At 46.9% G+C, this 23,935-nt stretch overlaps 1 long non-coding RNA gene and 1 pseudogene across 1 annotated transcript; both read left to right on the plus strand.

Moving 5' to 3' along the window:
* Positions 1-23,935, plus strand: part of LOC134433911 (zinc finger and SCAN domain-containing protein 2-like) — a 289,196-nt pseudogene that overhangs the window by 45,120 nt on the left and 220,141 nt on the right.
* On the plus strand, positions 11,051-12,532 carry LOC134433913 (uncharacterized). Its single transcript, XR_010031760.1, has 3 exons — positions 11,051-11,115; positions 11,960-12,059; positions 12,477-12,532. It is a non-coding gene; the product is annotated as an uncharacterized LOC134433913 (long non-coding RNA).

Genomic DNA, 23,935 nt, shown 5'->3' on the forward strand with positions numbered 1-23,935 from the left:
GCCTTGGGCTCAGGGATCACAAAATGCATGTGTTTGATTCCCAGAGAAGGAACGAGATATGTTGGGGAAGTGTTGACCTGCAACAAATTGTGAATTTGTTAAGCTTTAACAGGCAATGCTTAGTCGTACCTTCCCTCACAGCAGTGGTTAATGTGTGCAAGTGGATGTCTTAGCCTTGAGAATAAAGACAGTGGGCCTGCTGAGGAGGTAGCTGCAATGCATTCAAGCAGAAGAAGGCTCTTAACCATGGAAGGAGAATTTGAGGAACGGGATGTTCACCACATGACCACCAGAGACCCGCAAGAGACCCCTACTCTAAATGTCAGTAATTTTGGGGAAGTGATTTAAACATGTCAAACACTTTGTGAGAATATTTAGCCTGTGAGTTTGAGCAAAGTAATGAATAAAAGTAATGAAAGTAATGTCTTAGTTCCATGGATACTAACACGTGGGTGTGCATGTTTCAGGGAAGTGATTCCTCACGCACCCAGCACTGAAATAAAGTAATGCCTCTTTTCTCACACTGAGCTGGCAGTGTGGATTGGGCCCTGCTCGGTAACGTTCATTTTGGTCATTTCTATTGAAGCATAAGGAATGGTTGAAATGAAATCTTTTCCAGCTGTTTCCCTTTGGTTTACCTGTTTGAGGAATAAAATTCTGTGCTGCAGGTGTGCTGGGTGTGTGCAGAACAGTGCAGCCCCAGAAACCCCTTGGCTTGCCCACAGGTTGTCATGCCTTGTTGCCAGGTGTGCCCGGCTGTGGCAGGAGAAGGAGCCCGCAGCGCAGTGGGCACCGTGCCCTGCCCAGCCGGGGCTCTCTGGCACAGAGCAGCAGCAGCGCCAGCACCGTTCAACCCACTCCTGCCTTGGCTTCCCCTGGCACACAGAAGCCTCTGGAAATCAGCACAGCCAGCGGCGTTCCCAGCTGGGAGCAGCTGCTGCTGGCGGGCAAATGCTGCCATTTCAACTGCTGCCAAAGGGGAAGAAAGGCAGAGATGTACATGCACCAGAGCCCTGGCTTGTGACCAGCAGGCAGGGTGTAACCTCCAGTCAGGATGCAGGAATGTAATCTCCACCAATGGACAGCAGAGAAAGAGTTGACTGACAAAACTTTTGGAGGAGCTGAGAGTATGAAAGGCAGAGCGTCCTTTTTGTAAATGACCAGGTGGCTGCTAGTCACAGAGTCTCCCATTGCCATAATTTTTCTTATTCAGTCCTTTGTTAAGGTTTACTAAACCTTTAAAATTTTAAAAGTGAGAGTCATTTCTCACATGTGCAATGCTGTGGCCCATTGTCTTGGTCTGGTTTCCTTTGCTTGTGTCCCATCTGAGTGCTCAGCTGGGGTACAGGCTGTAGGTGCTTGAGACACTCTTGGAGTTCCTCTTGGATCCCCTGAACAATAGGGTTTGGCTCATGAGGGGAATTTGTGCTGCTTTGTGACAGAGAAGAACTTCCCAGGCTATTTTGTGTTTGCTGTAGGGAAGGTTAGTTATTGCTGTGCATAAACTCACAGACCAACAAAGAGCTGTCCCTTTGTGATGTCAGGCCATGGTTGCCACGTTGTCATAGTGGCATCAGAAGGTTGCCTTGGTGCACGGAAGGCCTGAGTGTCAGAGCAGCCCAAGGCCTGCTGAGAGCAGGAGTCCCCTCCTGGTCTGGGTGTTTGTCAGTGGGAAGCTGCCCACTGACAAGAGGCTTGTTCTTTTAGTGTTGGGGCAAACTTGCACAACACTAATAGCATGATTCACCACCTTGCCAAAGCAGCTTTTGCTGCTTATGGCGTTTCCTTTTCTATTTATTATATAACGCACTTTGCACGTAAGTAGAGGTTTCCCTTCTGCTTGGTTAGGGTGTAAACTAACCTGGCTTTTGTATGTCTTCCTGCTCTTTCTTAGTGACTGAGTTTCTGATTTTGAAACAGAAAGAGCATCAGGATGCCACTGCTTTGGTAAAGCTCCTGTCAAGAGGTTCAGCTAAGAAGGGGGTGTCTGTAGCCACAGGGGCAGCATTTGCAGGGGAACCTGCAGGGCTTCCGTTCCCTGCACGGGAGAGTCTGTGGCAGCACAGTCTGTCATTTCCTCAGTTTGCTGGGACAAGCAAGACACCTTTGAAAATGCAGACTGGCAGACCTTCTTGGAATGCCTTTTAAAATCTCTGCAGTTGTTCCCAGAATTCAGGGAAAGCTTATTTCTGTTTAAATTTTGTCATGAAAGGATTTAACTGTCTAACTTGACCCTTTACCAAGTGCTTAACTAGTGATTCTCTTTGCAAGGAAATGCAAACTCTAAAGCAGTGAGTGTCTGCCACAGCTCAGGGGGATTTTGGGGAAGCATTTCTGGGCAAGCATTTCCAGCAAATAAAAGAGAATTAGTGCATGCAGTTGATTTAAAAAAACCAAAAACACAAAAACAACAAAAAAAAAGACCTGAAGGAGTGGATTTAAAAAGCTGTTTTATGTGTTTTCTAGAACAGGAGCATTGAGTGTTAAAGAACAATTTGGATTTTCTTGGTCATGTTTGTATTCATTTACTGGCTAAACAGGTTGAAGTATAGGCAAAAGCAAGAATACTGTCCTGATTCCTTGCTGGCTGTGTGAATGAAATATACCTCCTGGAGGGATGTTACAAAATGGGAAATCTTCTCTGTTTGGGTTGACTTTTCTGTTGGATTCAGCAGCCCAAGCAGTTTTCACACACCATCTGGTTCATTTTCCCTGCCCACTACAGGTCACCTGAAGCGTGTATTCAGCAGTGCTGAAGATCCTGAGGTGAGTGAGAAAGGAACATTTCATGCTCCTGGTGTTTAAGAATTGTGGAGCAAGCTGAGAGCTTGGCCAGTAGCAACAGAGTGTAGAGAGCCAGCTAGGAAGGCTGAAAGAAAATCCATTTTCATGCCTGCAACAAAAATAACAAAGGCATAAGTGGATATTTTAAAATTTCCATCTCAGAGCTTTGAAGAACTACAAATCCAGTTTTGCAGAGAGAACCTTGCTTGCTGACGGCAGATAGAGTCGGATATTTACTTAAGAGCAATTTCCTGTACAGTTGAGTTAGACCATTTTGATTTAGTCAGAGTGCCTTACAATTCTATTCTTATCAAACTTTATGATATCAACTTAGAAGATATCGTTGTAGAACAGGAAGGCCATCTTGCAATGGTGCCTGCAGTATCTGAAGTGCAATGGGCACCTTTGTGGCTGGGGAGCTGCGTGGGCCCAAAGGACGCAGGGCTGGCGGCCGTGAGCAGCTGAAGATGAGGCAGCGTCAGGCCAGGGGGCCCAGAAGGCCAAGGGCACGGTGGCTGTGCCAGCAGCAGTGGGGCAGCAGGAGCAGGGCAGGGAGCGTGGCCCTGTGCTGGGCAGCGCTGCGGCCACAGCTGGAGTGCTGTGTGCAGCTGTGGGCCCTGGGAAGCAGAAAGTCATGGAGGGGCTGCAGCGTGGGCACAGAGGGACAGGGGAGCTGGGCAAGGGGTGCAGCACAAGGCCAGGGAGGAGGGGCTGAGGGAGCTTTAGCCTGGAAAATGGGGGCTCTTGAGGGACCTTCAGGCAGACTTCCATAGATCCCTGCCTTGGATCCATAGAGCCAGTGCTCAGCACGAGGGCTGTTTCCCTGCCAAACATCCCTTCACTGCATCCAAGTGCTTTAGACACTGGAGTAGGTAACACTTTCATATTTTGTTTATTTGTTTGTTTGCTAGAAGGACAAGCCTTGGGTAATTTCTCCTTCTCCAGGGAGCAAGGGAGCTTTTTCTCAATCTTTCCTGCCCTTTTCCAGCACTGACAGAAACGCATCACTTTCAGGTTAATGACTCCTGTGTCTTTTGGCAGCCCAGGGAATCAGTGTGTGTTGTGTTTGGGAATTGAGCAGGAAATCAATGCCCTGGCATTCCAGCTGGTGCTCAGAGATTAGAGGAGCTGGGAGGGGCTGGGCTGCATTTTTGATTCCAGCCACTTTAGCACCATCAGTGTGGCTGAGTCCAAGAGAAGAACTTGCCCAAGCACAGATGCACAAAGAGTGCAGTTCCCAGTGCAATGCTCTGGGTCCGGTTGCATTCCATAAGGATCCACATGCTCCAGATTCCCCAAGAGTGTGGGTTACTGAAGCAACATGAGAGCAAGTTCAGGATGGCTGCTGAATGGGGCACTGCTACCGAGTGCTGATGTGTGTAGCGACAGAAAGGACAGAATTGATTCAGGGTGACCCTCACGTGGGGAATAATGTGCTTTGACTCTATGATTTAGAAGGTTAAAGAAATGCTTTCTTAAGCTATGTTATATTACACTAGTACTATATTAAAACTATACTAAAGAGATACTATACTAAAAAGCTACTAAAGAAAAACTCGTGACTGTCTCCAGAAAGTCATGAAACAGCTTTTATCTAATTAGCTAATCAAGCTAAACAACTATCACTAAAATCCAATTAACAAATCACTTTCAGTAAACAATCACTGTGACACATTCTACATGTACTAAACAAAAAGAACAGCCAGTAGAGATAATAATTGTTTTCGCTTCTTCTCTAAGTTTCTCACTACCTTCCCTTAAAAAAAACCTAGGAGAGGGAATTATATCTCTCTGTGTTCAAAGAATGTAAATACCACAGCACAGTAAAGAGAGATTATAAAAGTGAGATCTGTCTGTCTATCTATTTGAATCTTTCTGGCTCTGCTCCAAAGCAGTGGAAGATGCAAAGCTCACCTAAAACCATCCCTTCAGGAGAGGAGTAGTGACATGTTCCACTGACTGATCCTGAGCAGGCAGAGATGTTTCCCCCTTCAGAGATGGTTGTTTTTTCCCCTAAAGCTTTCCTGCTCCAGCCTTTTCTGACCTGAAGCCTTCATTTGTCCTTTAAATTTTTGCATGTCCTAAGGGAACTATCCCCTGCTGTAGCTGGGGTCTGGTGACTTTGCTCATACACGCATTACATGACACATGGTTTCCTTCACTGGCATCCCCAGGGCTGTGTAGGTGCATTCGTTAATGGGGCCCTATGAGAAACTCTGTTAGTGCTGGTCAGAATTCTCAGTTGACAAAAGAGGGAGAAGAAACACCTTGGTCCTCCTCCATATACTGAGATGGCCATAGAGGTTCTCTGACTTCCATCAGAGATCTTTGCATGCATCCTCATCTCCTGGATGACCCGGGTTTCTAACAAGAGTGTGGATGTCAGGAAGAAGGAATGCTGGTGCAGGCCTGAAGAGAAGGTGAACTCCAGAAGTGTCTCTCACAAGGAGTGAGCTCACCCAGGAAGCCCCTGCAGAGCCAGGATGGAGCTGTGGGACAGGGCGGGGAGTCAGTCACTACTGAGAGACAAACAGGACATGGCAGAAGCAGAGGGAGGCCCTCACCAGACCCTTGAGAAATGCCACCCCTTCCCTGTCAGCTGCCTGAGAGGCTGCTGGAGCTTCAGTCCCAGATGGTCCCTGATTGTAGGTCCAGGGTCACTTTGGAATCTGTGGCTCCCCTCGGGCAGAGAACGACCCAGGAGAGCAGCAGCACAGTGCTTTGGGAACGTGTGAGCCCAGCAGTCTGTGAGTCTTGGCCCACAAAGGGCGTATGGGAAGTTGAAACCCATCTTCTCTTGCTTTCTGTGCAGGTGCTTCTAGGGAAAGAGCAGGAGCACACTGCCTTATCTGAGATGCCATGCCAGACTCAGGGAGAGCTGTTCCCAGCCCAAGAGCAGGAAGAGCAGCTCAGGCAGCAGGTGGAAGAGCCACAGGAGAATGGCCAGGTGAGCCTGACTGGCCAGGGCACAGAGGGAAGGGCAGGAAGAGGGGCATAAACCAGAGCTCCTGGGACTGAGGAGGCCAGGAGTCCCACAGGCACTGGAAGGACAGAGCCTTGGAATCTGCAGAGATCAGCCCTGGGACAGGATGGTTACAGTGGAAACAGAGCTGGGTAGGGAAGCAGAAAGAAGGGGCTGAATAAATGTGATTTTGAGGCTAAAAGAGGGAAAAGCTGAGCCTGATGGCAGCTCTCAGTCACTTGCTCTGCATTTGTGTGCACAGAACATCAAGGCAGAGCCACAAACAGAGCTGCCTGAAGCTCAGAGTGCCATCATGGCAGCGAAGAGGAGGAATGAAGACATCCAAGAGGAGAAGAATCTCCCTATGCAGAGGGGCAATCAACAAAAACAGGTGAACGAAGGAATGGCAGCCACTCCACTCATCAAAGAGAGTCCTTTCCGTTGTTGTTTACAGAAAATTGCTGAACAGCTGGAGGCCCAGCTGCAGGAAACTGAGGCTAGGATCAAGGTAAGGAAGACGAGGCTAGACGAAAAAATTAAAATCATCAAAGAGAAAATTAATCGCCTCCTTCAGGAGCAAAAGGCTCTAGAAAAGCAAGTGAGGGAAATAGCAATCAGCACTGCAGTCACCCAAGGGTTGGTTTCTGCCTGCCCTGCCTTTCCAGTGCAGAGCAGCAGGGGTGGGTGATGCCTCTGAGTGCCATCCTGATGAGGCCTCTGTCAGAGCTGCTCTCAGGGACACTTCCTGCTCTGCTGGATCTCAGCTGATGCTCTAGGCAGTGGCATTACTCCTCTGGCCATTTAGCCAGCAGTCATCCAAATGAACTCCTGCTGGCTTCTTCCAGGTGACCTTGTTTCTTGAGGTGTTTTTGCAGGTGAACATGGTCACTCACATAGATTTGGAATACGAGCTACAAGCTGTCTGTATCCCTTGTGAATGCTCCTGTCCTTTTCTTTACTTTCTTCCCAGTTGATGACTCCTGGCTGACGGGGACAAGCTGTAGTCTCTGACTGCTTTGTTCTGTTTGACTTGAGGTGGAAGTGTCGCCATCCTGCCTGGCAGCCTGCAGAGAGTTCCAGCAAATGACGGGCAGCCAAGAGCCCCGAGGCTGGCATGAGGCCCAGGAACTGAACCATCCAGAGATGCTGCAGGATAAGCTCGTCCCGAGGAAGGTGCAGAAAAAGAGAATTTCATGGCAGGAGGTAGAACATTAGAATGAGGAGCTGCAAATGTATCTGCAGACCTAGGAGGGGGAAAAGAGTCTTTGGGAGGAAGTGGAGCAGTCATTGCTGCAGTCATCCTTCAGTACAAGAAACTGGCTATGAACTCGAGTAAAAGCAGCCTTTGCTTTTGACCATTTGGTTTCACAAGTGGACATCCAAAGCAATCCAGTTGAGGAGCTCTGCATGTGGCTGACAGCAGCTTCCTAAGGGCTTGCATTTCAAATGGCAATCTCTCTTGCATTTCAGGGCAATCTCTGCCACACCTTTCTGACATCAACTCATTTCTTGTCTCAGATCTACATCGACTCTGACACTGAAGCTGCTGCAGAAGCAGCAGTGCCATCCCAAGGAGCCTTTGCTCTCCAGCTGAAGAAGTGGAGCCTGAGCCCTTGGTTCACCTGCCGTGCTGACCCAGCTGCTGCTCAGCAACAGGAGACGGCGGGTGACTCCCTGGAGCAGCAGAGTACGTCTGGTATCTTTCTCATCTGAGGGACAGTGTGTTGTGTGCATGTGTCAGCATAGCTGTACCAAGGGTTCTGCTCAGTTTAGTGTCACAGAAGTGCTGGCATTGCTCCGAGGCAGCAAGAGAGAGCTCTGGGTGTTCCTGCTGCCTCTGAGGGCAGCTTAGACAGGCTGGAGTTTGCCTGGGCTTCCCTCTCTGCCGAAGGCAGAAGCAGGGATTGTTCCTGGATCAGCAGAAGGCTGTGACTGCTTGAGTCCTAGCCACTGGCAGAAGCCCTGCTGAAATCAGTCTCTAGGAGAACACATCAAGCCCTTTGTGATTCTGCAGCACAACCCAATGAATCTGCTTCTTGCCCTGAACAGCTGCCAGTGCTGTGCTCTCAGATAAGATCTGGTGGGGCTGAGACCAGAGCCCAGTGGATTCTGTGTCTACCATCACCAGTTGGGACAAAAAGGCACTGATCTGCGCCTGGGTGTGGCTGATCTCAAAGCCCATCCTGTTGTGTCCTGAATGGGGGCAACAGCTTGTCCGGGGCTAAGGCTCACTCTGGCTTCTTCCCATCAGTGCCTGTCAGTGCTCATGCTTGGGCTTTGCCAGCCTTGTTGTGGTCGCTGCCCTGCCCCTGAGGGCTGGTGGGACTGCAGAGGCTGGAGCCTTCCTTAGCTGGGAGGGTCCCGCTGCTGCCCGGCTGCTGCAGCGCGGAGCTGCCTGAGGCAGCAGCCCCTGCTCTGGGCCGGCTTCTGCCTCGCACGGCCTGGACTCACAAGAGGGTCAGCATCTCCTCTGGGCAGCTCTCTGTGTCACAGGGACGCCTGAGGAGCACTGCTGTCCTCTGTGCCCGTGCCCGCCGTGCCGAGTTGGGAAGATGGGGACGTGTGCGGTGCCGAGAGGGCGAGTGCAATGGGAGCGACTGATCCGCGCTGTCAGGGTGAAGAGAAGCGGCGCGGTTCTTCACGCAGGGCACGGGCAAGGGCGTCTGTGAGCTCAGCCTGCTCATAAAGGGTGAGGGTCCTGATGCTGAAAGCCCCGTGGGGATTGGTTCTAGCATGAGCTGCTCTGGTTTACAAACGCAGAGGCATTCTTCTGGCAAACTGCTGCAAGGTGGAAAAGATGGGAACACTTGGCAATATTCTGAACTTGGCATCTGTTCAGAGGAATTGATTCTAGATGTCCAGGTGCATTTAATCTTAGCAAGTAGGAAACCTTTTCTAAATCTCACAGTGTTTATTCCCAAGAAAACAAAGGCACTGTTAGTTCCAGCTCTCCTTAATATTTCTAGGTGACAAACTTACTTGCCTTGGTAGGTATTCTCTTCTGGTCTCAGTGTCCTCTGAATGTATCTCCCTGTGCTTCCCTGTGTGCCTGTTTTCAAGAGGTCTCTCAATTCAAAGGATGCTGGAAATCAGTCTCTGTGTCAGCTACTTGTGCTGTGGGCCTGCTGTTCTTTTCTTGTTGTTCCAGTTGCTGTTCCTGTTGTTGTTAGCCAGCTGTCCCACAAAGGGAGGGCTCAGAGCCCCAGACAGTGGGGCTGCCTTTTGTATCTCCTAGAAGGTGTGATCTCTGCTTTAAAGCGAACATCTTGCATTTTGTTTCCCTCAGGGAGAATGGTGAAGATGGAAAATCCCATTCTAAAATACATTGAACTGGAAAATATTGGCAGTGGGTGAGTCCAAGCAATGTTAATTGTACAAAACTATGCATCAGGTGTTTTGCTGGTGGAATAGGTATCAAGTGTGAAGTCAGACAAGCTGCAAATGTGTTCAGGCACTGAGCTTAGATTGTCAATGCTGATCAGAATTTCTAAGTGTGCTCAGAAGGCATTGTCAAAGACATCTTCATGCTTCCAGTGTCCTGCAGGCATTTACAGCAGAGATCTCCTGTGTGGGCTGGCTTTCACTGCAAGATCTAAATGGCTTCTCCTTTCTCTGCTTCTGTTTTGGTCCTAGGAGTTTTGGAGATGTTTGTAAAGCACTCGACACTGCCACAGGAGGAGAGGTAAATGTCAACAGCCCCTGCAGACTCTGCTGCACTTGAGGGCTTTCCCCTCTGGTGTGAGCTGTGGCTGGAGCTTTGGCCAGAGCTGTGCTGAAAAGGCACAAGAAGCACAGACTGGTGCCAGCCCACAGAACACATTTGGGACTTTGTCCTCCTCAGCTGCCGGAAGGAAGGCACGGAGGGCAGCGGTTCCTTTCAGAGAAGGACGCGCTCACTCGCTCTCCATTGCTAAAACAAAGGTGGTGCCTTCGAGCACCTCACTGCTCTTTGGGGCTACAGCTTCAGAGTCCTGAATTCTCATTTCTGGCTGCCAGCAAATCCATCTCAAAGTTACTGTAGTTCCTTAGCCACCTGCAGTTCTGCACTTGGGAACTGCACATAGGGAGAGATCTGCAAGGCGTCCCTGAAAGCCCTAAGCCCTGCCCATAGCCCAGGATGTATCCACAGAGTATTAAGGCATGGATTACTTCTTCTGAGTCCCAAACAAAGCAGCAGAGAGTGTGGTCAGAGGTTTGTGGGTGATAACTGAGACACCGCTGTTACCAAGTGGTCAAGGCAAAATGTCAGTGGCCCCATGTGTCCTGTAACTGGCTCTCAAGGGAGCAGAGAAATGGGCTGTTGGAATGTCAGTTCCTAATTACTGCAGTGGCTGATCACAAGGCAGTTTGGCACAGCTCAGCTGTGTCATTGCAAAATCACTCGCTCCACGTGCCTTGTGGTCTCGTGCCACCAACCTCTCAAGTTACTGATTTTCAATGTCATTTTAGGTGGCCATCAAGAAAATACGTCTTCAAGGACTGAGGAAGAAGGAACTAATAGTCAATGGACTCATGGTCATGAAGGTGAACAGAAATTCCAACCTGGTCAACTGTTTAGACAGGTGAGTTGTGCTTTTGTCCAATGAATGTTTGTTCACATATTGCAAACATGCAAGGTAAAATCCCACTTTGGTCACTGGCAGAAAATAGAGCTGTAATTATTGGCTAATTATTATTGCTCTTTTCATCTCCAGTGGGTGGTAAGAGATTGCATTTTGTCTGCATGAGTCTTTGCTGGCACATGGCATTTGAAAATTGTTCAAAAAATTGTTGTGAATATAGAGATCATTGATTTAGTAAGACACGATGAGTCGTGTCTTACTAAATCAATGATGTCTATATTCACAGCCACCACTTTGTTTTGGAGCTTGATTTTATTCAAGTGTCTTCTTACATCCAGGTAAACTAACAAGGATTTCCCTTGGATTGTTGCCACTGTTTTCCATTGCTATGCCTGCCAGGAAGACTAGGTGCTTTTTTCCAGATACACCATGCATGACAGGATTTTTATCTGGGCTGTTACTAAACTGCACATTTTGCTTGCTGCCCATCTAAGACATCTCCTTTTTTGCAGCTGCACCTTTCTCTTTGAGACTGCACAGATGGCAAACAATGCACAGCCAAGAGGGGATGGATATTCCTTTATTTTGTCTTTGTCTCAAAGGGATCTGAAAAAAGAGTCAACCTGTCTTTTCCAAACAGCAACCCAGCAATGTACATTCATCTCCACGCCCTTGTTTCCTTCTTTCAGCTACTTTGTGGGTGAGGAATTGTCCCTGGTTATGGAGTACATGGATGGAGGCACTCTGAGCAATGTCATCAGCCAGACCTACCTGTCGGAAGATGAGATGGCAGCCATCAGTCGGGAGGTCCGCAATCCCATCTGTGTTTCCAAGGGCTTGGGCAGCATTGTCTGGGAAACAGGGCCTCAGAGCTGGAGTGATTTCCTGTGCCAAGCTTTGTTTCTGTGTTGCTGCTATTCTATGGGCAAGTAAAAGCATCTCAAGTGAATGGCCTGCCAGTGCCTCTGCACTCCCTGTACTCAGTGCCAGCATTCCTATCTCCTGCTGTTGTATTCTCGCTCTGTCTCATGTATTTGTATTTGCTGTTCTCCACCTTGCCTCTCTAAATGTTTGCCTGGAGTCTGTCTTCACTGCATTCCTTGCCTGTGAAAGCAAAGGTGCTGGTGGAAGGATTTGAAATGATCAGCAAAGAAAAAAGACTCATTTCTCACAGTCCTCAGCTGAAAAAGATAGCAGTGCAGCCAAAATGCTCTTTGCTTCTGGAAAGTGACTGGTGTGATACATCCAAGCCTGTGCTGAGGCCAGCAAGAAAATCTTTGTCATGCAGCCTCCCACCCAAAAGTGATCCACTAAACACCAAAGGGAGAGACTTTTCCTTTCAAAACCCCTCCTTTGTCCTCTGCATGGGAAAAGCACGTCCACTGCAGCAGGAGTCATCCTGGCTGGTTTGCAGGGCACAGCCTACAACAACAGGTGCTGTTGCTCTTTCAAAAGCTGACGTGCCTTTCCTCAGAAAGGTCCTGCTCTGCAAGTGTTGGAGCAGCAAGCTCTTCCTCTCAGTGGCCATTACTGTTCTGCCATTGCTCCCCATTCCCCTGGAGAGGGAATCTTTTAGATTCTTTGTTTCCTTTCTTTTGTGATGAAATCACATCACTCATTTTTGCCCTCCTCTTTCTGTTTTCTCTCTCAGTGCCTGCAAGGACTGGATTTTCTTCATTCAAACCATGTCATCCACCAAGATGTGAAAAGCAGCAACATCCTTCTCAGAACTGACGGTTCTGTCAAGCTGGGTCAGTATATTCTTGGTCAGGTGCAGCGTTCCAGGGATGTGGGTGTGGGGCTGCTTGGAGTGACTGCCAGCTCCCCAGAAATGGTGCTGGTGGCAGTGCAGGGACCCCTGCTGCGAGCTGAGGGCACAGTTGCAATGTGCACAGAGGTATAAGGAACCACAAGCAGTCAAGAGTGGCCTTGCTCTGTGTGTGTCCCTTCCAGACAGAGGGAGCTACAATCTAAAGCTTCAGGGGAAAGAAGTCCACTGCTGTGAGCAGCGTTAAGAAACCTGGGTTTTTTTGGAAAGCCCCAAGGAAATCGAGCATGGACAGTTCTCCAGGAGATCCAACAGCACATTGTTAGCCTGAGAGTGGGGAATTCAGTTGCTTGGTTTCCAAATTGGAGCTGGCTTTCATGGTTTGTTGTTTTCTCCACAGCTGACTTTGGCCTCTTTGCTCAGCTCAGCCCTGAGCAGGGCAGACGGAGCTCCGTGGCTGGCTCTGCTGGGTGGCTGGCGCCTGAAGTGGTGACAGGTCAACCATGTGGCCCCAAAGTGGACATATGGTCTTTGGGAATCGTGGGCATCGAAATGGTGGAACGAGAAGTTCCTTCCTGGAATGCAACTCCTGTCTTGGTAAGGTGCAAATACTCACTGATCCCACTGTCTTTCTCACCTGTCCCATGTTCTGTGTGCCATAGGACAAAATCCCATTGCCATCTGCTGGCACCACTTCCACCAAGGTCCCCTTCTAAAAATGCCCCTGTAGCACAGCAGCATCTGCTGTAGCTTTGGTTGTATCAGAAAGGGAAGTGGCAGTTCAGAAACCTAACCAGTTCAGAAACCTGCCATTTTGGCCTCCAGCCATGCCTGACATTTCCCACTTGTTTTGTGAACAATGTTGGAAGTCTGTTTCTGAAGGACAAGAATTTTTCAGTGGACAAGGTAGACATGCGATAAATATCCCGAGAAATAGAGGTTAGACCTTTCCAGTTTAAATTTCATAGAAAACATAGGAAAGAAGGAAAAAGAAAACTAAACAAAAAAGGAAAAGAGGAAAAAAACCTACTACCAAAGCAATGCCCAAGCAGTTCTGCTTGCTTTTTCATTTTTTAAACACAGCTCTTCTCTTCCATTCTGTAGCATCTTTTCCAAATCCTGTGGTTGTTGAAACTTTCAGGCTTTCAAGTCATCTGTACATTGTTCAGTCACGTGTGTGGGTGGCCTGGATAAGTGTAGGATGTGTTTTTCTCTGACTGTAGTTAGAATTGTTTGCCAAACCCTTGGCTGTTTCTGGGTACTTTAACAAGTTGATGAGCTCGCAGGCAGGTGCCTGGGCAGGGATCCAGCGTGGGCAGTTGACACCGGTGCTGTGTTTCTTTACCACAGGAGCAGGGCCATCCCTGGCCTGCACAGTTCTAATGACAGGGAGGGCTCCAGCTCCCCACCATGGCCAGTGGCTGAGCTCAGCTGAGAGTCAGGATAAAACCCTCTTTGTCACCTCTGGTGATGTGGGAAAAGGACAGATAGCCGCATCAATTATTTGTACACAAGGGGAGTGCATTGCCATTTCTGGCTTTGAAATTCTCCTTTGGCTTAAAGAGGATAATAGCAAAGTCTCTTTGGTCACCATCTATTTCAGCGCCACGAGCACAGAGTTATCATTACAGTGGTGGTCATTTTTATGGAGACTCCAAGGCCTCTTGCCATTGTTATTTTTGTCTATTTGAGATGGATTCTGCAAGTTGAGGTTTGAATAGTTCCAAGTCGGTGTCTTATGTTTCTAAATACCATCTTGCAAAAGCAGAATGAGCTCTCTCTTTCTGACTTGTCAGCGTGTTAGAGCTTGGTTCCACATGAACCACACTGGATAATGATCAGTCGATGTCTTGCCAATCTACACTGTAATTCCTTGGCCTGAGGAGTATCAGAAAGACCTGCTGAGCTCCATGGACACTGTCAGCTGCATGGAAGTGAGCATCCTTGGCCTTGCTGAAGAAACTGGAGCTCAGTTTAGGTTAGATGCTCTTGAGCAGGAGAAAGGCTGGAATCGTCAGGTGTTTCCAGAGGCCTGCGTGCCCAGAGGGACTGAGTTCTGGGGAGCAGCTGGATGTTTCTGCACATCATGGAAGGGGACTGCCAGACAGCTCAAGCCTCACCACAGGCAAACACTCCCCAGCTCTTCTCAGGCAACATTTGCTTTGGGTTTCAAGTTGTTCCCACTTATCTGGCTGCGAAGATGCCCCTAAAACCACAAGGCAAGCCTCTCAGAAGTGGTGTTACTGTGGAGAGCATTATTAATAATTGGTTAGCTGAGAAAGGCCACACTGATATAATGCCACTGGTTAAACTGAAGGAGAAAAGTCAGCAGTCAGCAAGCTAAAAGGAAGAGTCAGCAGCGACCTTGCTGCAACATGAGGATAGGGAGTTGAGATTAGTCCTGAATACATCCTAAGAATATGTAGAAAGTATCAAAAGTAGAACCATAGGAATGTAGAAGTAGGCGTAGGTGCTGATATGCAAGCTGACCAATCCTGAGCTCAACTTTTGCAATATGTATGAAGCTCATTATTAACTGTATTTAACCCGCCGTACTGATCAATAAAATCGAGCCTGTGATGATCAAAATGATGTCCTGGTTCCCTTCCGTCGACAAATGGTGGAGAATGCAGGCATAACCGAATCTCTGCCCTTTTTCTCGGATTAAAAGAAAAAGGGATTACGCCACGGTCCGGAAGTTGGGTTTGGGTCCCAGCAGCCGGGACGGTGCCGGAATTTGAAGTACCCTTAAGGTTCACAACTGTGACTTAAGCCAATACGTGTCCGCCGGAGCCTGGAGAGCTGCAACAGCGCGCGCTGATTAATAGGTATGGATAGGCAAGCGGCATATGATTTATTTACCGCCTATTTAGAGCGGCGTGGGATAAAAGGGATAGATTTAAAAAAGGAGTTACCAGGGTTATTAGCTTATGGCCATGCTAAGGGTATCTTTTCTAATCCTCATACAGTTCATGAGTTATCAGAGTGGAGAAAGTTTGGGGAAATATTGTGGGATACAGTACTAGATGATGATAAGACAGCAAAGAAATTCGGGAAGTTATGGCGGGTGGTGTATAACACGTTACTTCAGCAGGTCTCTGAGAGAAAGGCAGCAGAAAGGGCAACAGAAGCTCATAAGAGGAATATAGGGTATGGTCGTGAAGATGATCCCCTGGCACCCTCTGTAACTAAAGCACTTATGCCTAAGAGTCCCCAGCAAAGTGGTGTGGAGGATTTCTCTATAGGCGCAGTGGAACCATCTGCACCTTTCCTGTCAGAGGGGGAGGGCGAGTCGGATGGTGGAGGTAGGAGCAAGCCAGCTTTGCCTCCGCCACCAGCTTCAGGCGGGTCGGATGGTGGGAGTAGGGGCAAGCCAGCTTCGCCTCCGCCGCCAGCCTTGCCTCCGCCGCTACCTCTCAGTGAGCCGGCTCCGGTTACAGCTTCGGTGGGGGGGTCACCTTCCCCGCCCGAGCCGGCTCCAGCGGGGGGGCTGATTGCCCCCCGCAGGCTGGCTCCGCGTGAGCCGGCTCCGGTTTCACTGTCAGCTCCAGCGGGGGAGGGGGGGCTCCCGCTTCCCCCGCTGGAGCCAGCCCGTGCTTCACTGCCCCCCCCGCGCGAAACCTCGGTGTCTGCACCGAAGCGCCAGCAGCATAGCACCCTTAAAGGGCCAGATCCCATCCCAGGGGCACACCGTGATCCATGGGGGGAGATGGCTAAACAGAGGAGGGAAGCTTGGGCTGCTTTGGCAAAGGAAGTAATGCAAATGGGGGATGGTGAGGCGGTGGAAATAGCTTCTAGTCTTGCATGTCCAGTTACATACACACCACAGTATGATGCACAGGGGAACCTTACGCATAATATAGCAGAATATACTCCCTTAGATTGGAAGCTGTTAACTCAGCTACGTTCTACGGTTAGTCAGTTTGGAGTAAAAAGTGAACCTGTTAAGCAAATGTTAGATTATCTTTTTAATACTCAGGTTTTATGTCCTAATGATTTAAGAGGAATAGTTCGGTTGATATTTACTCAGCATCAGCAGTTATTATTTAATGCCCATTGGCACGCGTTGGTAAATGAATCGGTTGCTGTACAACGAGCCCAGGGAGACCCATTACATGGGGTGACAGTAGAGGAGCTGATGGGCTTAGGGGCATATTTACGTACAGAGGCACAGATGATATCGGGAGCAGATAAACTTACAGAGTCTATGTGGTTAGTGCGTGCTGCAATAGACATGGTTAAAGAGCCAGGAGGGTTACCGGCTTATATGGGTAATAAGCAAGGAAGAGAAGAATCATTTGGAAATTTTATCGATAGAACAGCTACTGCTATAGATCGAGCTGGTGTTGCAGGGTGCTATTGAAGCAGGTGTGCTTTGCAAAATAGCAATCCAGCAACCCAAAGAGTGTTAGCTACTTTAGGAGCAAACTGGACTATTGAGGAAGCATTAGAGTGAATGGCATTAATGCCAACAGCTTCACAGGCATTTATAGCAGAAGCCCTAAAGGAATTAGGATTAGGATTGCAAAAGCATAGTCTACTCAAAATCAGGTGTTAGCTGCTCTTGCTCCTCTCCAAAGCGGCTCACTGGCAGTCACGTAAAGAGGCTCGAGACCATTCATCAAGTGTTACCGATGCGGCAATGAGGGACAGACACAAGTTGCCTCAGTGACATCGGAGACACCAGCAGCTGCCGTGACATCGTTGCTACCTCCTGTCTGCAACCCGCAACAACACGGAGCCTCGGCTTGGACTTATCAGCAGCAGTAGACGTCACACTAATGACGAACCAGCCTGAGAGGATACCCACTGGAATAAAGGGTCCTCTTATACTAAATGGACAAACATGTGGAGCATTATTGCTGGGACGTTCCTCTATAACTATGTTGGGATTATTTGTTTTGCCTGGTGTTATCGATGCGGACTTTACAGGGGAAATACAAATTATGGCTTACACCCTTTATCCTCCGATTAAAATTACAAAAGGACAACGCATTGCACAATTGGTACCACTGTCACAAATGACATCAGGAATACAATCATTTACTGGGCAAGCACGGGATGAAAAAGGTTTTGGCTCTACTGGTGTTACACTTTTAACTGTGGATTTACAAAATAGACCAAAACAAAAGGTTGAAATTACCTATGGGCATCAAAGCATAACCCTTTATGGATTATTGGATACAGGAGCAGATACTAGCATCATTTCTCCAGAAGCCTGGCCACAACATTGGCCTCTATTTCCTTCATCAAACATGCTCACAGGAGTAGGAGGATTTACATTAGCAAGCAGGTCGCCGTCTTTGTCTGTGTGCATTGAGAATCAACAAATATCTGCTGTGTTTTCAATTGTTCAACTGCCTCCTACAGTTTCCTGCTTAATTGGAAAGGACATTTTAACACAATTGGGAGTGGTGTTAACTAATCAGCACCCTTTGGGGTAATTGCCATTGCTTAGACTTTCCCCATTCCACTCACCTGGAAAACGGATACACCAGTGATGGTTAAGCAATGGCCATTAAAAGGGGAGAGTCTTATGCATGCCCATGAATTGGTACAGGAACAATATACAAAGGGACACCTGCGACTGTCCACAAGCCCTTGGAATACACCTATTTTTGTAATCAAAAAGAAATCAGGGAAATATCGTTTGATACATGATTTGAGGGCTGTAAATGACCAAATGGAACCAATGGGGGCCTTACAGCCTGGTCTTCCAAATCCAGCTATGATTCCAGAACACTGGCCACTTTTAATTATTGACCTAAAGGATTGTTTTTTCACTATTGGCCTGCATCCTGATGACATGAAGAGATTTGCTTTTACTTTACCAGCAATAAATCGTGGGGAACCAGATAAAAGATTTGAATGGACATCTCTTCCGCAGGGCATGCGCAACTCTCCCACTTTGTGTCAGCTTTATGTTGATGCAGCATTAAAGCCACTACGTCGTAAATGGCCAGCAACTATAATATATCATTACATGGACGATATTTTGTTTGCACAGCAACAGCCATTCTCCTCTTTACAGATTAACACCATTAAAAATACTCTTGCTGCATATTCACTTGTTATTGCTGCAGAGAAAATTCAGACTACAAAGCCCTGGAAATATTTGGGATGGACTTTGACGAATCAAATAGTGATACCACAAAAATTGGAATTACAATTGGACATTAAAACTCTACATGATGCACAGAAGTTGCTGGGAGACTTACAGTGGCTGAAGCCTATTGTGGGAATACCAAATCACTTATTAGAAGCCCTACGGCCTTTGTTAAAAGGTGTGGACCCTACTACTCCTGTACACCCGACAAAGGAGCATCATCTTGCCTTGCAGCAAATTAGTAACTGTGTACAGCAAGGGTATGTGTCTCGTCGACAACTCGACCACCCCGTTGACCTTACTATTTGGAATAGCCCTTGCCACTTGCTTGGTGCTCTCTCTCAGTTGCAAAAGAAAACGGGGGAGATACGGGTGTTGGAATGGTTGTCACCACCACTACAGCATAAGAAAACAATATCTTCAAAAATTGAACAATTGGCTGCATTAATCAAAAAGGGGTGTCTCAGAATTCTTGAAGTGGATGGTAGAGAACCTGCTACTATTAGATTACCTATGGAAAAAGAAACCTTGGACTGGTACTTGATAAATTCAAAGAATTTACAAGAAGCATTATTGATGTCACCTGCTAAAGTAGAGACTAGTAAATTAGTGCCTAGAGTTTTGCAATGGATGACAGAATGGAACTGGATTACTCGACCTTTGAGAGAAGAAAACCCCATAGAAGGAGCTATTACAGTTTTTACAGATGCAGGAAAGAAATCAAGGCGTGCTGCTGTTACCTGGCAAGAAAAAGGACAATGGAAGCATCAACTCCTCACAGCAGACCCTGCAGATAGCTTACAAACTTTGGAATTGTTAGCAGTAGTATGGGCGGTGTCCAACTTACAGGAGCCTTTAAATGTGGTCACAGACTCTATGTATGTTGCAGGAGTAGTCAAACGAATAGAGGAAGCAGCAATTAAGGAAGTGAATAATAAACGATTGTATGAGTTACTGATACAGTTAAGGAAAGCTTTACGGGAAAGAGCAAACGGTACCCTTAAGCAGTATATTGAAAAACATCAAGACTTGACAGATCCACAAGCATGTTTGGCTAAGGTTTTGTATGTGATTAATCATTTATGCATTTTTGGGGAAGATGATACCCCCCCTGCAATGAAACATCATCCAAGGTCAGGTCAGGAAAATACTAAGGAAACAGAGGTCTGGGTTAAGTATAAGAACCCAAGTACAGGATTATGGAAAAAACCTGCAAAAGTATTATATTGGGGTCGGGGGTATCTTTGTGTTTCCTCACCTACAGGGCCTTTGTGGGTGCCTGCTAAGTGGACTAAACCTGTTTTTGATGCAGCCTCTGGTGGATCGCCTTACAGAGGAGGACAAGGAGCGGCTGGGGAAGAAACTGCTTCTAGTCCTACAACCACTACTGTTACAATTGAAGGGGTACTCGGAAGCGGTGGACAGAGCACTGACACGTCACTACCGGACGGTCCAGGAGTTGATTTGTTTCATTGACTCATTATCAACTTTTCATTTAACAGATCCAGCGAAACTACATTGCCTTGACTGTCACAATCCACATTGTGCTGCCTGGATAGCTCTACGTTGTGGGGGTTGTAAAAGAACTTTTTGGATAGAACAATCATTATTACGGGATTTGTGGTGTCATACTTGTGAACACGAGCATACGTGGGGAAAAAGCTGGCAAGATGAATTAAGGAGACAAACGGGGCAAAACACATATATAGCTTTAAATCTTTATGAGTCTCCTGAACAGAAGGTTCTTGCTTATTATCGATGGGAAATACAATGTATTGTAAATAGAATTAAGGTTCAAAGTAAATCACGTATAGTTTCTATAAGGTGTAGGAAATTAGTGCCTTTAACACAGCATTCAGTTGTAGGACCCTTCCAAGGGGATCCTGATAGAGCATTAGATTGCTGCATTGATAAGTTGCAAAAATTAAGTTTGAAAGTGGCAGGACCAGTGAAATTAGGAGCAGTAAGATTGAAGACAGATAAGAAAAAGAAGGCAAAAAAGGGAACGGTCTCATTTGAATAGGGGTATCAGTGATTGCTAATTAATTTTCTATGATTAGAACAATTTTACTGTTGTGGGACCCTCGGGAGGATATAGTTGTTGAGGAGGATAACGAACAAGAACTACGATTACGAAATAAGATACACCTTGTGTTAAAGAAAGACCTTGAGCTGTTAGCCTCATATAGTAAAAAGGCTGAAGAGGCTTTGCGATCACCACCATTGAATTGGTTGCTTTGGGTTGAAGATACACAATTTTATACTGGTCCTTGCTTACATTCGCTTCCTTGTTATGTTTGCAAAAAGGATAAAGATAAATGCTATGCATGGGTAGCTTTGCATTGTGCAGATTGTAATCAGGTTTATTGGTATTCACAGAAGTCATTTTGATATTTATGGTGTACATCTTGTTTTGGAAAGTGGATTCGAAATCATATCTGGGTTAGAGCTCTTGAACAAAGTACTGGCCTGCCAGGACGGACAGGATTACAGCTCTTTGAGAGTGCAGAACAAGTGGTTATAGCATATCTTAGGTGGAAGTTACAGGAAAACCTTAGAATATTTGAAATTACTAAAGCCTCACGCATCATAGCAGCTCGCTGCAAAGCTGATTTGCCTTCAAACTTACCTCGTGCTATACTTGTGAGCAAGGATGCTGATTTAGAATTAGATCAGTGTATTCAAAAATTGACTCAGCCTTACAATAGACAATTTAGCGAACCAGGGAAAAGACAACGAAGAAAGAAAAAACAAAGTAAGCAGAAAGAAAAATGAGGTTTGTTTTTGTAATACTGCTCAATACTGTAGCAAGTGAAGCAGTAGGAGTAACACACTTTAGTCAACCAAGGGAAAATTTATGGGTAACGCTTGCTAATCAAACTAACCAATCATCACTTTGTCTTAGCCTTGGAGGAGTCACTAACCCATTTCGAACATGCCTGGTGGGACTTCCGGTGTGGTCTCCGGGAGAATTTTGCAGTTTGATAAACAATCAAACCTTATGTATGTCTAACATGTCAAACATCACATTGCCGGTGCAACAAGGGTATACTGCAGGTCAGAGTGATGGCTATCGTCAATGCTTACTAATCCAATCACTTAACACCTCTTTGCACTCTCCTCCTGAGGAATTGGATCTTTTTGGAAGTACAAATGCCAGCATATCTAACACTAGAGCTGGTGGATGGTTTAGCTTCAAACTTTCGGGTGCTCAGAATTTAAACCAACCTAAAGAAACATGGGCCACCCTAGATTCATCCCTGAATGTGAGTGAATTCTCTCCATAGCATTACAGTCAATGTAACGGCACAAATATCACAGCACCAATGAAATTACCCACAAGAATATTTTTGATTTGTGGAGACAGGGCGTAGAATAGTATACCAGCTAAACCACAGGGTGGACCCTGTTTTTTGGGAAAATTGTCATTGTTTCATCCTAATGTGTCCTTGCTAATGCAGCTGAGTCAAAATTCAAACAGGAGAAAACGTAGCATACATGACTTAGACTGCAGCAAGATAGGAGATCCACGGTTTTGGGGCACATTCAAACAGGTGGTGGTTTCAACTATCTTACCAAGAGGATCTGCCAATAAAGCTATGAATTTAGCAAAACAATTAGGATGCTGGGCAAAGAATGAGCTGAACAAGACATCACAAATTCTAGACATGCTAACTGCAGATGTGCAAAGTGTTAACCATGCTGTTTTGCAAAATAGAGCTGCTGTAGATTTTTTGCTCTTAGCACAAGGGCATGGATGTGAAGAGTTCGAGGGAATGTGTTGCATGAATCTGTCTGATCATTCAGTGTCCATTCACACTAAGATAAAAGAGTTACAACAGGGACTTCACAAACTTAAGGAAGAAGACGGTTTAGGAATTGACGAATGGCTTAAAGGCCTGGGACTCGGACCGTGGCTGAGGAACCTTGTGATCTATGCTACAGGACTGCTGGGTGTAATTTTACTGTTTTTGCTTGTTTTGCCTTGTATCTTTAACTGTATCCAAAACATGGTCAGCCGTACAATAGCAAAAACATGGCAAACTAATCTCCTTGCACAAGAAGAAAACGGGGGAAATGTGGAGAGCATTGTTAATAATTGGTTAGCTGAGAAAGGCCACACTGATATAATGCCACTGGTTAAACTGAAGGAGAAAAGTCAGCAGTCAGCAAGCTAAAAGGAAGAGTCAGCAGCGACCTTGCTGCAACATGAGGATAGGGAGTTGAGATTAGTCCTGAATACATCCTAAGAATATGTAGAAAGTATCAAAAGTAGAACCATAGGAATGTAGAAGTAGGCGTAGGTGCTGATATGCAAGCTGACCAATCCTGAGCTCAACTTTTGAAATATGTATGAAGCTCATTATTAACTGTATTTAACCCGCCGTACTGATCAATAAAATCGAGCCTGTGATGATCAAAATGATGTCCTGGTTCCCTTCCGTCGACATGTTACATTTCCAGAAATGAAGAAAAGAAGCCCAAACACAAGAAAGTTGATAAGGCACTGGTTTTTAGGGAGGAACTTAACCCCCTGTGCAGTTTCTTCTCACTGGGAAACGTGCCTGAAACCTGGGCATGAGGGTGTAAAGGTCACAGAGTCTCTTCTGCTTCTTGTGCAGTGCTGCTGAAACACTCAGTGACCGTGTTTCTCTCCTAGCCCAAGCCACATTCTGCCCGTCACCAAGCCAGAGCCTGGTGATGTGGAGAGCCTGTCAGAACCCCCCATTTGTTTCCTGGCACTTTCTGGGATGGGCCTACCATTCATGCATTGACTCGAGTAGCCAAATGAGTAGAGGGTGACTGTAGGGATGGAAGCTCTCCTTCTGATTTGACCATGAAAGGTTTTTCTTTTCCATGTAAGGAAAGCAGAAGTTTTCAGACTGCTGAGAGACAGAGCTGCAGGTGGCTCCTGTATGTCCAAGCAGGTGTTTTCATGCCAGTACATTTGTGCATGCATCTTAATGTGTCTGTGTTGAAGATGAGATTCCCAATGTTTGTTTCCTTACCTGAGGAATACCTGGTGCATTTCCTTTCTTTCCTTCCAATTCCCATTGTTTTCAAGAACAAAGCAAAAAGCTTGATTCATTTTGTTTTATGGCAGCTGTGCTTAAGGGACCAAGAAGCACTGCAGAAATACTTTTCGTATACTAACCCTTGGATAGAGTAGAGTTAGTATAGCAAAGTCCTTCTTCCAAAAAGCCTCTCAAGTTGGTATGAATCCTCAGGGAAGGAAATGTGATTGTGCTGATGTAGTTCCCACTAACTAGGTCAGTCAACGAAATCAGCTGCCAAGGCAAGATCTGTGGGATGTTGGAGAGGCTGTGGTGCATCGGGGTTTGGGGTTTTGGTTGGTAAAGAAAAGTCATCTCCGGGTCTCTGCCAGGGCAGAAACTGCCACTGCAGAGTGGAGCTTAATCAATGGGATCTGGGAAAGCAGTGACAGATAGGAAAGAAGCAGGTGGAGCCTGGTGTCTCCTTTTCCCCCAGCCCCAACTCCTGATAGCCACAGGAGGAAGACAAAAGCTGAAGCAGCCCAACCTATTTTCATCCTGCCTGCGTGACTTCCTGAGCTGCTGCCTGCAGAGAGACGAGGCGCGGCGCTGGTCTGCCAAGGAGCTCCTGCAGGTAAAATGTGAAGGGGCTGCAGGTGAAACAGGCTCTGAGGGATGGGCTCCTCCTCCACTCAAGCCCAAGGCATCAGATGAGCCCCCTTCCTCCTCACCTCCACTCTTGCTGCTCTTCAAATGAAA

This window comes from Melospiza melodia, unplaced genomic scaffold (assembly GCF_035770615.1).
Source record: "Melospiza melodia melodia isolate bMelMel2 unplaced genomic scaffold, bMelMel2.pri scaffold_28, whole genome shotgun sequence".
Lineage (NCBI taxonomy): Eukaryota > Metazoa > Chordata > Aves > Passeriformes > Passerellidae > Melospiza > Melospiza melodia.